General features: G+C 37.0%; 1 protein-coding gene across 13 annotated transcripts in view; it reads left to right on the forward strand.

The window, feature by feature from the left end:
• Positions 1–17,560, forward strand: part of ZNF521 (zinc finger protein 521) — a 345,041-nt gene that overhangs the window by 164,196 nt on the left and 163,285 nt on the right. Inside the window, exon 5 of one of the 13 annotated variants that reach the window (XR_013486230.1) lies at positions 9,969–10,099. The exons of the other annotated variants lie outside the window; for them this stretch is intronic. The gene's annotated coding sequence lies outside the window, so the exon portion shown is untranslated. The remainder of the gene's footprint in view (positions 1–9,968; positions 10,100–17,560) is intronic. 13 annotated transcript variants of the gene reach the window in all.

The raw sequence follows: 17,560 nt of genomic DNA on the forward strand, positions 1-17,560 counted from the left end.
CATCCTATTTTGAAGTAAATGTAAGAAATGCAAGAAATAAAAAAATTACTGAGAAAGGTTGTGCATGGGTCCCCTCTTCCTCAAATTCTTTAAATATGAATCAGCTATTCATTGCCTGTCCGATTATAGCCCTTTATATACCTCATGATGACATTTCCTTCACCTTTCAGTTCTCAAGAGAATATGATCATTTTTCATTATGTCTGATAGAAAATCGTCAAAGGTACCAAAATGTATAGATAGGCAGTAATTGTTAAATAAATGGTTGCATATGCATTTGTACCACAAAAGTTTCAAGATGGTTTATTGACAGGCATTATAAAATGAATTTGAATTACTAGAAAGATTTTCTGGTAATTTCAAAATCAAGCCTGACCTTGAAGAGAGGTCACCTTCTCATTAATCATCAGTGCTTTTAAAGTATGTATGTATCAGACGTTCTTGTTTCATGGAATTGATTTTGGAGACGAAAGTATGCATTGCCAAGTTCGGAAGCTACTGAAGTTCTCATATTCTTTCTGTTTAGGGGTGAACTTTCCATGACATTGTATTTCCCTAGAATAAAGCAGAGAAAATACTCTTAAGGCTTTTGAGTTGTCAAATTAGTAATACCAAATTTTGATGAGTTAAATATGCATAAAGCAAAAATAGATGGATTAAACTTCCACTAAACATAAAGGCCTTTAAAATTAAGCAGAAAAGTTGCATGACCAAATAAATTTGTAAGACCCAAGATGTTTTTGAAATAGACTGAGTTGCTTTGCCAAATTCAATCTGCTTCCAGATTTATTGTTCTTATACTATATTTATTTGGCATCTCTAACATATTAGAACAAGGGGTTAGAAAAATCCCTCGTATAAATGCGCAAATACAGGATTTGAAAACATGTGGCCTGAAATTCGCTACTCAGCTTTCAATCACCAATTTCACCTACTTTTCACTAAAGCCCCTAGAATGGAATTTTTCAAACACCCCCAACCCAGATTTTCTGCTTCCAGTTCTGATGCCATATTTATTGCAGCTCCATCCCATACTCATAACATTATAGGATTCAAAGCTGGAAGGAACCATCTAGTCTTATTCCTTCACTTTGTAAATGAAGAAAACAAGATTAAATTATTTGCCTATGATTGTACTCGTTGTTAAGAACCTGGACCCTGATCTTTTTACTCCAAATTCAGTTTTCTTTCTATATACCACAGTTTACTCTATTGCTAGATTTTCTTTGAGAAGTTTCTCATCTAGGAATTTGTGTTGTAGGTAATGCTAAATTTTGGATTGTGTACCAATTTTAACCTTTTAGTGGCACACCAAATGTTCTGTTTGGCATTTAGATCCTTTCATAACCTAGTCCCCTCCTCTCTTTGATCCAGTAATACTGGCTTCCTGGCTGTTCCATGAATAAGACACTCCTCTATCTCCCACCTCCTGCCTTTTCTCTTGCTGCCTCCATGCCTGGAATTCTCTTCCTCCTCCATTTTAACTAGTGACCACCCTGTCTTCCTTCAAGTTCCAACTAAAAATCCTACCTTCTGTAAGAAGCCTTCCCCAACCTCTCAATTCCTACCTTCCCTCTGTTACTTCCTATTTATCCTGTATATAGTTTGCTTTGCTATGTTTATTTACATGTTGTCTCCTCAATTAGATTTTAAGTTCCTTGAGGGCAGGGATTGTTCTTTACCTCTTTTTCTTTTTTTATTCCTAGCTTAGCACAGTGCCTGGCACATAAGCTGGTGCTTAATAAATGTTTATTAATGCATTGATTGACATCAAGAGGATTTCAAACTATTGTACTCTGGCGCTATGATAGGTTTCTGCCTAGGGAAAAGCTGGATTAGTTAACTGTCACTGAAATTGTGGAGGAGTCTATTGGAAATCTGCTTAAAAAGACTGGGGAAAGAAGTGATATTAAAGCTAAAAGTAGGATTAATCTTTTAAGATGTGTATTTCTAATTTTCCCTACTTTCCACATGAATTAATGAATGAAAAACCTTTATTAAGCACTTACTAAGTGCCCAGATCTGTGTTAAATTCTAGGGATACAAATGTGAAAATGATGGGGCTACTGACTTTGAGAAACTTACTTTCTAATGGGAAGATGTTGTTGTTCAGTTGTGTCCTACTCTTTATGACACTTCAGACCATACTGTCCATGTGGTTTTCTTGGCAAAGATACTGGAGTGGTTTGCCATTTACTTCTCCAGTGTATTAAGGCCAACAGAGGTTAAGTGACTTGCCCAGGGTCACACAGCTGGATAAGTGTCTGAGGGCCAGATTTGAACTTCTTCAAAAGAGTCTTCCTGACTCCAAGCCAAGCTCCTTATCCACTGGGCCATCCAGATGGACCTAATGTGGAGATAATACTTAGGAAACTAGTAGCCTAGGAAGGGAGTTGTGCTCTGGGAAACCACAAAGGTGGTAAGTAGAACAATAAGGCAATCACTTGACATTCAGATGGCACACCCAGAGGCAGTGGTAATATTGATTTGATTATAATTCTCAGAGCTAAAGTTGAGAAGTTTGGGAGAGAGAAAAGGAAAGTATGGTAAGGAGAGTGAGGGAGGTGCCCAGGTGAAAAGGAAGCTGCGTGGTCCAATGGAGTGCATAACTGAGATGGCATTTTCTGTAGGAAACACATGAGTGTTCTCAGTGTGAGAACCTAGACAAAGGCTTTTTGAAATTCGATGTAAAATATTCTTTTTCCACTTCTCTATAAGGCTTTTCTTCTTCCTCTTGCCCCCTAAATATGGACATTTCCTAAGGTGCTATGATTAGCTTTTTACTTTCCTCTTTTTCCTTATCCTCCCCTATTCCTTTTCTGTATTGTCCGCCTAATATTTTTCTTTCCCTCAAGTAAAATAATGTATGTAAAGTGTTTCACTCATTTTAAAGTGCTATATAAATATCAGTCGTTATCATTATTATCATTATCTATCTCCTACGGCTTAAACTTTCATCTGTGTGGATGATTTCTAAATCTTTATTTCTAGTACTAACCTCTGTTAAATGTTTCTGTTCCCATTTCCAATGCCTGCTGGACATTCCCATGTGGGTGTCTTCTCATACCTCAAACTCAGTGAGTTTAAAAATGAGTTTATCATGTTCCTCCCCAAAGCAACTCCTTTTTTATGACTGCCCAAAGTTTGTTAATAACAATACATTTTCTCTATATACACAGGCTCTGAGCTCAAAGTGATCTTTGACTGCCCTTTCTTTGCCCACTTGTCACCATGTCTCGTCCTTCCCTTTCCATCCCCTCACTGCTACTGCCCTAGTTCTGGTTCTTATCACCACATTCTGGGATTATTTCAGTGAACTCTCAGCTGGTTTTCTTACCTTCTTTCTTACATCTTCTTCTAATCCGTCTAACTCAAGTGCCACTTAGATCCTTCTTCTCCTCTCCTCGCTTCTTAAGAACCTGCAATAGCTGCTCATGACCCAAAACCCCATTTCTAAACTTAGCATTTAAGGTTCTCTTTTGTCTGACTCCAACATCCCTTTCCAGAGTGATCTATCTTTGTTCACTTCAAATCAATTCAATAAATATTTATTGAGTGTTTTCTGTATGCAAAACACTATTAGATGCTGTGTGCTCTCTTAGAAGCATCAGATGTTCTAGCTAATTTGGACGACTTGTAATTCTCCTGACACATACGGTGCTTTCCGACAATTTTGACTTAGCTCATACCCTGCCCTCAATTTGGAATGCTGCCTAACTCACTGTCCCTCCCCACCTCCATGTACTAAAAACTGATGCAGCTCAAATGCCATACTACTTCCTCTTCCCTGATCAGCATCCTTCTTGTCATGGGAGTCTGCACACTTAATTCGTATCAGTTACTTGTCACTTATCACACATTGCCTTCTGTTGAAGCTACTTGTGTACACTACCTGTACACACGAATAGCTAAATTAAAAGCTCCTTCAGGGCAGGAAACTCTGTGTTTTATAAATCTTTGTAGAGCTTAAAATCTGGTTTATAATAGTTGCTCAGTAAATATCTATTGAATAAGTGAAGCTTAATGATTATATTTAATGGAAGAGAAAAAATAGAGTTGAAATTTTTCTGAAGACTTAAAACTGAGCAACACCTCCTCAAACCTCCACTGCTGTTTTGTTGTATAATATATTTACCATATTTTGATTTGGATTATAGATATTTGTCTCCTGTCTTATCTGTCCTGTTAATGTGTAAACTCCAGGAGGGTTTATGTTTGATATTTGTATTCTGAACAAAAAAAAAGTGCTTTGTACATAGTAGGCATTCAAAAATGTTTGTTCTTGCCTCTATTAAATTAAATGTGAGCTGATATAGTGGAAGAAATGTCAAACCAGGAATCAGAATGACTGAATCTGGATCCCATCTCTGCTCCATACTATCAATATGACATTTAATATCTCTGGGGTTCAGTTTCCTCATGTATGAGACAAGGGATTAGGATAAGGGACCTCTAAGGTCCTTTCCACATCTGGTTCTGTGATGCTATGTCCAGAACTTAATAGACACTGTAGAAATAATTATCTTCAGTACAATAATGATATGTGAAATATGTTGTTGTTATTCAGTCATTTTTAGTCATATCCAAATCTTTATGACCCCATTTGAGGTATTGTTGGCAAAGATCCTAGAGTGTTTTGCCATTTCCTTTTCCAGCTCATTTCACAGATGAGGAAACTGAGGCAAACAGGGTTAAGTGACTTGCCCAAGGTCACACAACTAGTCAGTGTGTGAGGCCACATTTGAACTCAGTAAGATAAGTCTTCCTGAGTCTAGATCTGGCACTGTATCCGCTGTGCCATCTGGCTGCTCTGATATGCAAAATAGTTGCTGTTAAATTTGTTATATAGGTCTCCAAATTTTCTGATTTCAGGATATTGTTTAAATTCTTTAAATATCTTTTTTTAATCAAGTATTGTTTGAAAAAAGTATTTATGTAGTGCCTCCTATATGCCAAGCACTAGTCTATTCCCTGCACTGAAGGAACTTATGTTCCTTTGGGTAAAATAACATGAACACTTATAAACAAAAACAAAACACATATCACATTTAATTCAGTAGCAGCAAGAGCAAACATATGTCAAACATGGGCAGCGTATTGCTGTAAACATTCCTGAGTACAGGAGAATCAGATTAAAATATAATTGGCAAATATTTAACAAAATAAATAAAAATGCAATAGAACAGAGATAATGTTAACATGTGGCTTTCTAAATCAGCACAAGCACAAGCATCCTTTTCTTTATGTTTTTTTTTTTTTAGTGGCTTGCTTCTATTTGAGTTTGACATACTGATGTACAAGGCAAAATATTTGGCAGTGGAAGGTTTACACTAGAAAGTCGTTCTATAGTTTCAGTCATGTCTACTCTCCATGACCCCATTTGGGATTTTCTTGGCAAAGATACTGGAGTGGTTTGCCATTTCCTTCTCCAGCTCATTTTACAGCTGAGGAAACTGAGGCAAACAGGATTATGTGACTCGTGTAGGGTCACACAGCTAGTAAGCGCTTGAAGTCAGATTTTGAACTCTTCCTAACTCCAAAGCCTCACACTATATCCACTGAGCCACCTAGCCTCATGTAAAGAGCTGAGCTTGAGCTAAGTTTTGAAGGAAGTTAAGGATTTTACGAAATAGGTTGGAGAAAGTGTTCATTCTAGGCCTGGGGCATTAGGAGTGGCATGAGGATCCTGTGCAAAGGCATGAAGATGAGAGGTGAAGCATTTTGTGTGAAAGGTACAAAGGCCAGTTGGCTTGACCATATAAAGCTAATAGAAAGGTAGATTGTAGCCAGGTTATAAGAGGGTTTAAATGACCCGCATAAGGGCTTGTAGTTGATTTTTTAGTATCGTTATTTCCGTTGAGGTTTACCAGAAGAGTGACCTGGTCAGACCTCTGCTTCAGGAATATCAATTTGGCAGCTGAGTAAAAGATGCATAGAGAGGGGAGTGACTTGAGGCAGAGATTATGTTCATAATTCTATGGCATGGTATATAACAAAATACTGGGATAGTATCACCTAGTATGGTGTCAAAGACTCAGTGGTTACTTAATAAATGTTTGTTATTAAAATCAAGAATGATTTCATCTATGTTTAAAAAATGTTTAGACGTGATTAAGTAAGCGAGCATCTAAATAAGTTATCATAATTCCATAGAGTTAGCAAAAGTGAGGGGAAAGTGAGATTGAAATGGTAGAAAGCAAAGGGTAGAACCTAGGAAGAATAAGGAGCAGTGAGGTGTCTAAATCTACAAAGTTATATTATTATTGTATGTGCTCTAAGGTTATGCACAATGTCAAGCAATAAATATAAAGGAGTAAACTCAGGAGAATGGATGCACATGTAGGTGGAAAAAGTAATCATAGGCAAGGAACTAAATCTCCTTGAAGGCACCTTAGGTTAAAGTCCATCATTGAGAGAGAACTTAATGAAATAAAATTAAAGCAAGTAAAAATAAGACAAAAAGAAAAAAAATTATAGTAAGCTATACATGTGCCTCAGTAAGGAATTTTACAAAACACAAGCAACAAGGGTATGGTTAGTGAAGCAGTGGGTTTTTTAAAGTGTTGCTCGTCAAGATAAGATAAAACCCCTTGGGATGAAATATGGAATAAATGAAGTTGGTGACAAATTTAGGTTACTCACCAGGACATAGGATTTAGTCGGTAAACATGAAATTTTGTAGGTTTTGGAAAGACTCTTCAGATGATTCAGAGTCTGAAAGATAGAACAAAGGAAAGTCTATGGTACATTTGGATATAGAAGAGGTATTGATGAGTTAGACAAAGAATACTGTTAAAATTGCCCTATTTAAGGTGGATCCAAGGACTGTCTGGGGAATTTCACATGTATTACTTTAGTTTAAGAAATAAGGAAGCAGAAAGAGCTTCAGAGGTTTAATGGAAGACCTAGAAAATTAGAATTTAACTTAGTATGGTGACCACACATATTGGCCATTTGGCCATCAAAAGTAAAACTCTATTACTCAAAGACAAAGCAAGGAACCAGTCACTGAGTGCCTACTGACAAATGACAGGAGAAGCCATGAGCATAGAGCCTATAATTATTCTGCTACAAAGGTTATTATATTCAAATAGATCTGAGATCTCCTGCCATCCCTTTCTCTTGCCATGTTGACTAGCCCATCTTCTTTTTCTATCATGAATTTTCCTGGTGACATATTGTACCCCTGTTCTTGTGTGCAGTTCTTCATTGTTATGTGTTGTAGCCTGCTCACCCTCATCATGTACCTCTTCCTTGTTCTCTGCCATCATAGTCGCCATCATAGTCATTTTTAGTTCTTATGAGACTCTTGTATTCCATGGCTCTCTACCATAGAACAACACTGGTAGAGTATTGGTATTTTAAAAATGGCCCTTTATTTCCAAGACAAGTTGGGGGTCATTAAAGGAGCTCTGTAATTACATGAAGGCAATCTAGCCAACTCTTCTATTTAATTGTTAGCCCAATTCATTGTCCATTTGTATTGCCCATCTCAGGTACACATACTGATGAACGCTTCAAGTCATTATCTGGGCTATAGACAGTCTTCATCCATTTGATCTTTGTTGCGTGGACAGTCAACTTTTGAGTTGTTACAGGGAAAAATCAGCAAAACTGATCCATACACCAAAAAAGACTGACATTATATTTAGTGTTCCAAGCATTTTAAAAACTGATTTAATTTTTCATTGCTTCTCTTTGCTTTGTGAAGTGACACTACTTATAATCATCCATTATGCTTATTCATAAGGTTTACAAATGAGTTTATATTCTAAATACCTTTTTACATGGCAATTGTCAGGGATTAACTGGTAAGACCCTTTTTAGGCTCTTTCAGTCTCCTTGCTAACAGCAATTGATTTACATTGTTTAAAGTTCAGTACAAAATTATTATAGTCGGTGGTGGTGTCATTTCTTCTTTCCATTACTTAACTTTCATTATCAAATGCTTTTAAAAATGAGAGCTGTTTTAGTGACATATTATTCATCACTATCTTTATTCTGAGATGAAAGCGTTGTTCTGGTAGTTAGCGCACAGAGTGCCAGGCCTGGAGGCAGGAAGACTCTTCTTTTAAGTTCAAATCTGGCCTCAGACACTTATTAGCTGTGTGACTCTGGGCAAGTCACTTAACCCTATTTGCCTTAGTTTCATCATCTGTAAAATGAGTTGGAGAAGGAAATGGCAAACCACTCCAGTATCTTTGCCAAGAAAACCCCAATTGGGGGTCACAGAGAAGCAGACACAGCTGAAGTGACAGCAACATTTGAGTTATTCATCCAATTTCTTCTCTTTTTCATCCTCTGTAACTGATGTGATGCATAAGCTACAATTATTTTCACAGTGATGATTTTGCAAATACTCAGCATGGGTATTGGGATTCAAGATGACCAAATGTCCAATGAAGTAGTCATGGAAAATATATATTTCTTGTTGTTTTGGGGTGTATACTAGAATCATTTTCGTTCCTTTCTTTTCCTCTATAAAAAGTACTTATGAACCATTCTTCCATGTGGCCTCAAATTCCTTCTCTCTAATTTCCTTTACAGAGAAACTTTCAAGACTGGTATGATTTAGCTCCTTCAACAGTCGATCCATTTGCTGATGATTTGACAAGTATCTCACTTTTGGAGTACCGACTGCTAAGTTAAAGTTTATAGATGGTCTAAAAATGTTGATTGTTAGCATCCTCTGTCCCCTTTTCCACCACTCTGCTATCATAACTGATGAATCAGAAAAGGGCCACACAGGCTGGACTGAGAACCATCTTTATTTTTATTTGTTCCATGAGTTTCCATAGCCAAAGAATTCATCACAAAACCACCTGCTTACTAGTGATGAACCTCTTCATACTCAGCTAAGTGATCCTCTGGAAGGAAACACAAATCGTTTGCTAGGACCATAATCTCAGCCTTTCCAGTATGACAAAACTTTCTAAGACTTATGTTTTACTGGCATAGCCTTTGAGAACATGGAGTCACTTCTGTCCCACATTTAGGCATTGGGGTAGACTTAATACAGGATTATTGAAGTTAAAAACTTTGTAGTAGACTTGTTGGAAGATCAATGATTAGCGCAATTCCCCAAGGACCAGTACAGGGACTGGTGTGATAAAATTTGAAATGCTAGCTTAGCTTGGAACTGATATGATACTTGAAAGAAGTAACATCAATTCACAATAGCCATGTAGTAATATTTAGACTGTTTTTTGCATTCATAGTAGAACATGACATAGATTCAAAAAGTCCACAGCCTCACATGGTTCATGGTAGGAAAAGTTAGCCTACAAAACATAAGTACATTTAGATAGAAAGTATGATCACCCATATACCTTGGAGATAGCTTTGGAGAAGTTTTTAAAAATACGCATACTGTCACATGAGTACCTAGCAAGCAACTTCTTATAAGAAAATTCTGTTTTCTTTTAAATATGTGATTCAAGGTTTATTGATAAACGGAACTTTATGGAAAGGGAGTGAAAAGTCATTGTGATCACCTTTCAAACCATCAGGAAGAAGTACAAGATTCTTCCCCTAATCTCCTAAATCTCTGTTTTTGCCTCCATGCTCTTTAACATAGGCTCATAAATTTAGAGCAGAAAAGAACCTTAGAAATAATCTATTTCAATCCCCTCATTTTATAGGTGAAGAAATTGAGGCCAACAGAGGGAAAGGGGTATGCCTGGTTTCACATAGGCAAAGCTGGGATTTGACTATTTCCACTGTAGAACATTATCTGTCTCTGTTTTAAAATGGACTCCTCCTAAAAAACAACAACAATAATAAATGGGCCCTGCAGCGTCCCCATGGGGCAACATTTCATAGATAGGAAATTTTCAGCATCGTTAAATATGGAGCAGAACCATTTTAAAGATGCCCCTAGAATCTCAACGGGTTAATTTGAGGTCAGGGGAGAGACTAAATGATCTCTTGAATTGAGGTCCTTTCTAACTCTATGATTCTCAACCTAGGCATATTTGGTGGCAGCAATCTTGTCCTGCCCATGAATTAATCAGAAGACATCAGCATTGTTCAGCACCCCATGAATAGGCAACTTGGCAGCAGTTAGTGAAACTAACTGTCCATCCACCACTTCACTGCTGTAAGTGTTGCAATGCTCATAGATAGCTGGAGAAATTTTATTCTAATACTGTTTATGGGAATAAGAAGGCTATGGGGCAGACTACTTTTTTTTCCTGAAAAGACTTTAAAAAAAAAATGAGGACACCATAAGACAACGCCCTGATAATTCCAAGCCATACTTGGGTGAGTTGGTAGAAAAATCTCTGGTGCTTTCCTCTTTCTTTATTCATAGGGCACTCACTCTAAGTATGCTTACATTTTCTATCAGGTAAAGGGCAATAAACACACCCCTAGTCCTGAAGAACTGTCTAAGGACACAAACCCCAGGAATAATAAAGTAAACAACCAGAGCGCTGTGTGGGTGTAATTGCTAACAAGCTTCATAGAGCAGGTGGATTTTCAGAAACAATTTGGAAGAAAGGAGTGAGGTGCTCTGACATGCATCAGTGGGAAAGCTATTTCAACGTGGAGTAGTGGCATGAAGAGCCCAAAATGGAAACAGATAGAAAAAAGGATCATTTATCTAGAGCTAGAAAGGACCTTAGAGGGCATTCAATCCAACTCTTTTTTATAGATGAAGACACTGATGTCCAGAGACACTGAGACACTTGCCTAAAATCATACAGTGAGTGGCTTAGGCAAAACTTGAATGTGGGTCTTCATGAATCTAGGTCCTGTGGTTTATCACTGTACCAGAGGCATCATAAGAGGCATCACTTCTCAATGCAGATTAAAATGTAGTTGGGAAATGAGTCAACAAAATAAATGAAAATACAAAAGAACATAGATAATGTTAATATGTGGTTTTCTAAGTGAATATACAGCCTGCTGGGATCCTAAGTTTAGTTTTAGTGACAGCATTTGTATTTGAGTGTGACACCAACTGGGTTGTTTCAAATGAATGCTGAAAAGGAATATAAATGGGAGGATTTGAAGGACCAGAAAACAAAACAGGAGTAGGTCAGGAGGAGAGTTTTAGAAATTTTTGGAAATCAATATTTCTTTAACTGTATTTCTTTAACCGAACAAAGGCTGGACGTAGCTGAGGACAATAACTTTGGAAACAATGTGTAGGAAATAGCCACAAGAGGGGAGATTAGAAAGGTAGAAGGTTTCTGTAATCGAAACATGCAGTTACTAGTGTTCTTTGGCAGTAGCGAAAGAGAGAAAGAATTAATTTAAGGAAACAAGGTGCTGTAAGTGGGAGAAAAATCAGGTTTTGAAGAAAAGGAGGAGGCAAAGATCATGAATTCTTAATGCCTATCATGTTGAGGAAAGCCTTCTCACTAAAGTACCATTTATTCAGTTACTAGCAATAATTCATTAAGCAATATGCTAATTTTCATAAAGAGTTAATACACCTCCCCAAATTTTCCATTTGCTTCTAGGAAGTAAATTAAATACTAAGGCAATCTGTCTAAATAAGTTTTAAGCAAAATTTTTCCCCCTACCATGCAGTTCCTTCTGTCCTTATTTTCGTTACCAGAAATATTTAGCCTGGGTATTTGTATAATTTGATGATGGCCAGTATGTGCTATGATGATGCCCCTTTTCAATCTTCTTCTCTATATACATTCCTAACCACAAGGTCCTTTTGTGGTAGTGTTGTGCAAGGGAGATCTATGAACTTTCATTATGAAAGCAACTGAAAAGGGGAGACTGGGTCGGGGGGGAGGGGTGGGGAAGACCATAGAAGATATCTAAAAGTAAAATGTCTCCCTTCCTTCTCCTTAGATCTCTGATGATCTCACTAGTTCACTCAATTTTTTTTCTTTTAGTTTCTCTTGAATTTCCCTATCTCCCTACTTCAGCACAACAAATTCATGCTCTTGTGATTTCTACCTTGCTTATAGTAGTTTTCTCCCCACTTAATCTGCCCTGTTCAAGTCTTTTCAAGTGTAGCGTCTTTGGTTTGTAAAAATGTGGCAGAGAGATGCATAAGTCAAAATAACAAAGACATTAGTAGTTATTTGTGACTGGATGAAGAGGAAAAGATTAAGGAATGAATTATCCAATAGATAACATTTATTATGTGTCTGCTGCCTGCAGAACATTGACTCTCTGAAGGGATGTGAAGGAAATGTAAGAAATGGCCTTCTCCCTCAAAAGGTTTACATTCTAGCTGAGGTTGTTTTGCTAGTCGTAAGAATGAACAGCAGCTGAAGTGATAATGTAAAATGAGATCAACAAGGTAGTTATTAGGTGGAAGGCTCAGACCTGGAGAATGTAAGAAAAATTAATAGTGAAAGATGTCAAAATTGACCACCAAAAGAAATTTCAAAGGTGTGATAGAGATAGATTAATGGAATAATAATAATAATAACAACAACAACATATTTATGCAGTGCTTAAAGTTTTCAAAACACTGGACGTTATTTTCATTGAACCAAAAAACAGTTCTCAATTTTCAGCATTGAATGTTAAATTTTAGAAAAGAATTAAATTAAGTGGTGTGTGGTAGAAAGGGTGCAGTATTTAGGGTCAGAAGATGTGAGTTCGAGACTTGGTTCTGTCGTTTACACTTATTTGTGTGACCTTATTAGGCAAATAACTTTATCTTTAGAATCTTCAGTTTCTTCATCTGTAAAATGAGGCTTAGTAATCCCTGAGGCCCCTTGCAATTGTAAATCTATGATCCTAAGTATTTGAAGGAAAGCTAGAACTCTTCCTAAGCATAAAGATAGATCATGGTGAGATTCTTATTGGTTAGTTCCTTACTTAAATTTCTGCAATCTAAGTAAATGACTCCATTCTTCATGCCATTTTATTGAATGTTAATGAATATGGAGTCACATTCTCCCAGTGCTTCATTTAGTCCTCACTTTTAGAAGCTATAGTTCCTTTTTGACATACCAATAGTTACTCTTAACATTTACTTTGAAGCAGGAACTAGGAGACTCATTTAAAATGTTTTTTGAGAGTAAGATTGTTTTCCAAATTATTATTAAGTCTATTATTGTGCTGCCAAAATCAGAATATTTATTTGCATACCTGTGTTAATGAAATAAAATCATGAATATCACAATATTCTGCTTGGTTTTTTTCTTCTACAGTAGGAGGCAATATGTTGAGTTGAGTGTAGATCTTTGCAGAAGTTTGTAATGTTTGTTAAAGGTGATTAGTGTTTTCAGAAGGGAATTTAGAGGTATATTTCCCCTTTTGTTGTCATTTAGGCCTATATAGAATGCATCTATCTACCACTCCCAACTACTGAAGGCCGAGTTTTTTAAACACTGAAACCTTTTCTAGACTTAATTCTAGCACACGTCTTAGTTTTATTTTTCTTTATTCTTGCCTCCATTCTTATGACTAGCAAAGCCACCTCAATTAAACTGTTAACTTTAAACTTCCTCCTTTGAGGGAGGAAGCCATCTCTTTGTTCAAACCGATTTCTTCTCAGCCCTTTCATTCATTTTCGGTATTATGGAATGCCCGCCTTCTCTCTGTCTATCCTACCATTCATTAAATGTTAGCTGAAGTCTTGCCTCTGATATAACCTTCCTGTCACTACTCTAGCCCATATCTACCTGACTCAATCACTCACTAAACATTTATTAATGTATGTATTAATTTATTAATGATTGAGGTGAGGAGAGAAAACTTCTATAATGGACATTTGTTTTTGTTCAGTCAGTCATTTAACATCTGACTCTTAGTGACTCCATTTGGAGTTTTCTTGGTGGAGTGGTTTTCCATTTCCTCCTCTAGTTCATTTTACAGATGAGGAAACTGAGGCAAACAGGGTTAAGTGACCTGCCTATAGTCACACAGCTAGTACCTGAGGCCAGATTTGAACTAATCCAGCGCTCTATCCACTATGCCCCATAATAGACTTTAACCTATATCACTAATCTGTTCACACATTACTTTATATTTGAATACTGTCATTCAGGACACACATGTCTTCATTTCAGGGTTAATTCTCTGAGTAAAAGGAACTCCCCAGTGGATATAAAATCCTTGAGGGCAAGGAATTTTAGTTTTTGTTTTTGTATCCCTTGTGTCTGTTATATAGTAGTCACTTAAATGATTGATTGTAAAGTTGAATTGAATTGACCATGCCTTGAACTTTAAAAAAAATTATCTCCCATAGTACCCATTATAGTGCTAGTACATAGTAGGCACTAAAAAAATATTTATTGAATTGATTTATTTTTGTTTCTCTCCTTGGTAATATCCATGATGATCAACTCTCTATTCGTCTCTGTTCAGAGATTTACTGTTTATAGTTTTTTAAAAAGACTAATTGATTGAAAAGTATTAGTGGAAAATCTCAATTATAGGATATTGGTAAAGAAATACAATTTTATTACTGTAAGATGCATATAGTAAGAACTCACAAAATGGTGCTGATAACACATTCTACCAGACCCATTTTAATGAATACTTGGTTTATTTTAATCAATATGCATATTGGATAGAGGAAGCATGTAATGTAGAGCACTGGATATGGGGCCAGAAAGACCAGAGTTCAAATTTTGCCTCTAAGACTTATTAGCTATGTGGCCAATGACAATTTATTTAACCTCTTTTCTGTTATATTATAGACTGGTTGCAGTCTCCCTTGGTGGAGAGAATCTTAACACCTGTGAAATTATATATGCCTGAAGTGTTAGTGTACAGAGATGGATGTTGCTAGGTGCCCTATTTTGCCATCATTCCACCCCCAACACACACACACACACACACACACACACACACACACACACACACACACACACATACACACACAAATATACAAATACACATTCTGGTAATCTTTATTCAGTATCCCAAATTTTGAATTTGTGGGGTTTGAATTAAAGAGTTTTGTTGTATTTTTAGATTTCACCAGATCCAGGGGAGAGGAATATTTCTTTTCTCAAGGTTATTATTCTCAATGTCTTTCTTTCTCACTACCACACCCTCCCTGTAAATCTGTGCCAATGGACCCTTATAAAGCAGTGGATTTCAGGTTGTATCACCATATTATTTGTGAAAGTGTTTCTGATGCTTCATAAGTCTCTAGGAAGTTCATTGCCATGACTCTTCCCTGTCTACCCATACCAAGACCTAAGAAATCACTTCTGAGCTTTTACTCCTGCCTGTTCCAACCCTTGTGGGGTTACAATGCCTGTCTTACCTTATCCAGATACCCATTATTAATAAAAATTGTTTTGGGCTTGGAGCATTAGGAATTAGAGTTTATAAATATGAAGGTGTCTCCAAAAATAAAAGTGTATTTTAGTTCCTAATAATAACTAGTTTTATGGTAACATAGACCTATTGAAATATCCCAGGATAGGGGTCTCTACTAAGAATTGCCTGAGCACCAGCAGTTATATGAGATGGCTCACAACTTTCTAGGTGAGTCAAATAGCTGGGCCAGCCAACTAGAAGAATATAAATATATATATATATATATATATATATATATATATATTATATATATATATACACCAGATTTTTTGAGGGGAGAGGGATGAGGCATTAGTATAGAGAGCTTTAAATAAAGCTAGTCATCTGTGTATACAGGTTAGTACCCACTCTGTAAATTATAGTCGTAGAAAGCTGCCTGGGGCATTGGGAGATTAAGTGACTTGCCCAGAGTCACACAGCTGGAAGAACAGGAAGAACCTGAAGTCAGATCTTTCCAACTCATAGTTTGATTTTTTTTCTCCTTTGTTCCATGATGCCTCTTCATATCTATATGAGCTGTTTATTTTCTATGATCTATTTTCATATAATTTCCAAGCTAAAATATTTTATGTCTCAAATGATTATTATTGTTATTTTAGTCATTTTTTACTTTTCTGACTCTGCAACCCCACATTTGGGGCTTCTTTGGCAGAAATACTGGACTGGTTGGCCATTTCTTTCTCCAGCTTATTCTACAGATGAGGAAACTAAGGCAAACAAGGTTAAGTGATTTTCACAGGGTCATAGAGTTACTAAGTGCCTGAGGCCAGATTTGAACTCAGGACAATGAGTCTTCCTGTCTCCAGGTCCAATGTGCCACCTAGAAGTGCCAACTGATTATTACCATTTGATTTTCTGCCTTCTCTTTCTCCTCGCCCATCTGCCATCATTTACCTTGACATTCTCTATTAAATTTTCTTGGGGGTGAGTGGAGAGATCCACAGAGCTCCTGAAATGAGGAGATGTACTAGAGTAAATACCAGAAACTCCTGCTAGACCCAGTTGGAAGAATACTGTCCTTGTATTTGATGTGTTTAAAAATCTTATATTCCAAACAGCAGTGTTCTGTGTTAGTGCATAGGAAGAGTTTCTTCCTATTCCCCTTTTCCCTAAAAAGTGAATTTATATATTCAAAGATTAGGACAGTATAAATATTTCATAGATTAATAAGGTTATAGATTTAGAGCTAGAAGGGACCTAAGGAGCCATTGAGTTCAACCCTGTCATTTCTTGGTGAGGAAACACTTATTAAGACCCTATTCTATGTGCCAGGCACTGTGCTAAGCTCTAGGAATACAAAAAACAGCAAACATTGTCTCTGATCTCAAGGAGTTCACATTCTAGTGAAAGCTTTCAAGAAGCTTCTGTTTTAATGACGAGACACGATGGGCATAAATGGGTATACACAAGATCTATGGAGAGTGGATAGAAGATAATATTAGAGGAAATGGTTATAGCAGCTAGGGGAATCAGGAAAGGCCTTCTGTAGAATGTCACATATGAGTTGAGTTTGAAGGAAGCTAATCATACCAAGAAGTAAGGATAAGGAGGGAAAGTATGCCAGGAATGGGGAACAGCCAGGGCAAAAGGCACAGGAAGAAAAGGTGGAGTCTTGTGTGTGGAGAACAGTAAATAGGCTAATGTGATTTTATTGTAGAATGTTTTGAGGGGAATAATGTGTAAAAAGACTTGGAAGGTAGCAAGGCTCCAGATTGTAAAGGCCAAACAGAGGACTCTATATTTGATCCTCGGGCTAATAGAGAGCCACTGGAGTGAATTGAGTAGGAAAGTGACATGTTTAGACTTCTGCTTTAGGAAAATCACTTTTCTAGCTAAGAAGAGGATGGACAAAAGTAGGAAGAGAGTTGAGAATACCTGAACTTATCATGGTGCCTGTGTGAGTAAAGTAGAAATGTACAAGAGGCATTATGAAGGCATAAAAAAGTGCTAGATTTGGCAGAGGGCCTAGGATAAGACTGGGATTATTATGAACCGGAGTGACTGGCAAGATGGCAATATCCTCGGTAGTAATAGAGAAGTTCAGAACAGGGGAGGGTCGAGGGAAATAGATAATGAGTTGTTATTTGGACACGCTGAGTTTGAGTTATCTTCCGAACGTCCAGTTCAAAATGTCCACAAAGGAGTTGGTTCTGTGGGAGGTGTGCAGCACAGACGCTAGGGATGGATATATATATATAGATGTGAGAATCATCCACACAGGGAGGATGATTGAGCCCGTGGGAGCCAATGCCATCGTCATGTGAGATAGTAGAGAGAAAAGAGAAAAAGGCTCAGGACAGAG

The sequence above is a fragment of the Phascolarctos cinereus genome, unplaced genomic scaffold (assembly GCF_003287225.1).
Source record: "Phascolarctos cinereus isolate Bilbo 61053 unplaced genomic scaffold, phaCin_HiC Scaffold_4;HRSCAF=312, whole genome shotgun sequence".
Classification (NCBI taxonomy): Eukaryota; Metazoa; Chordata; class Mammalia; order Diprotodontia; family Phascolarctidae; genus Phascolarctos; species Phascolarctos cinereus.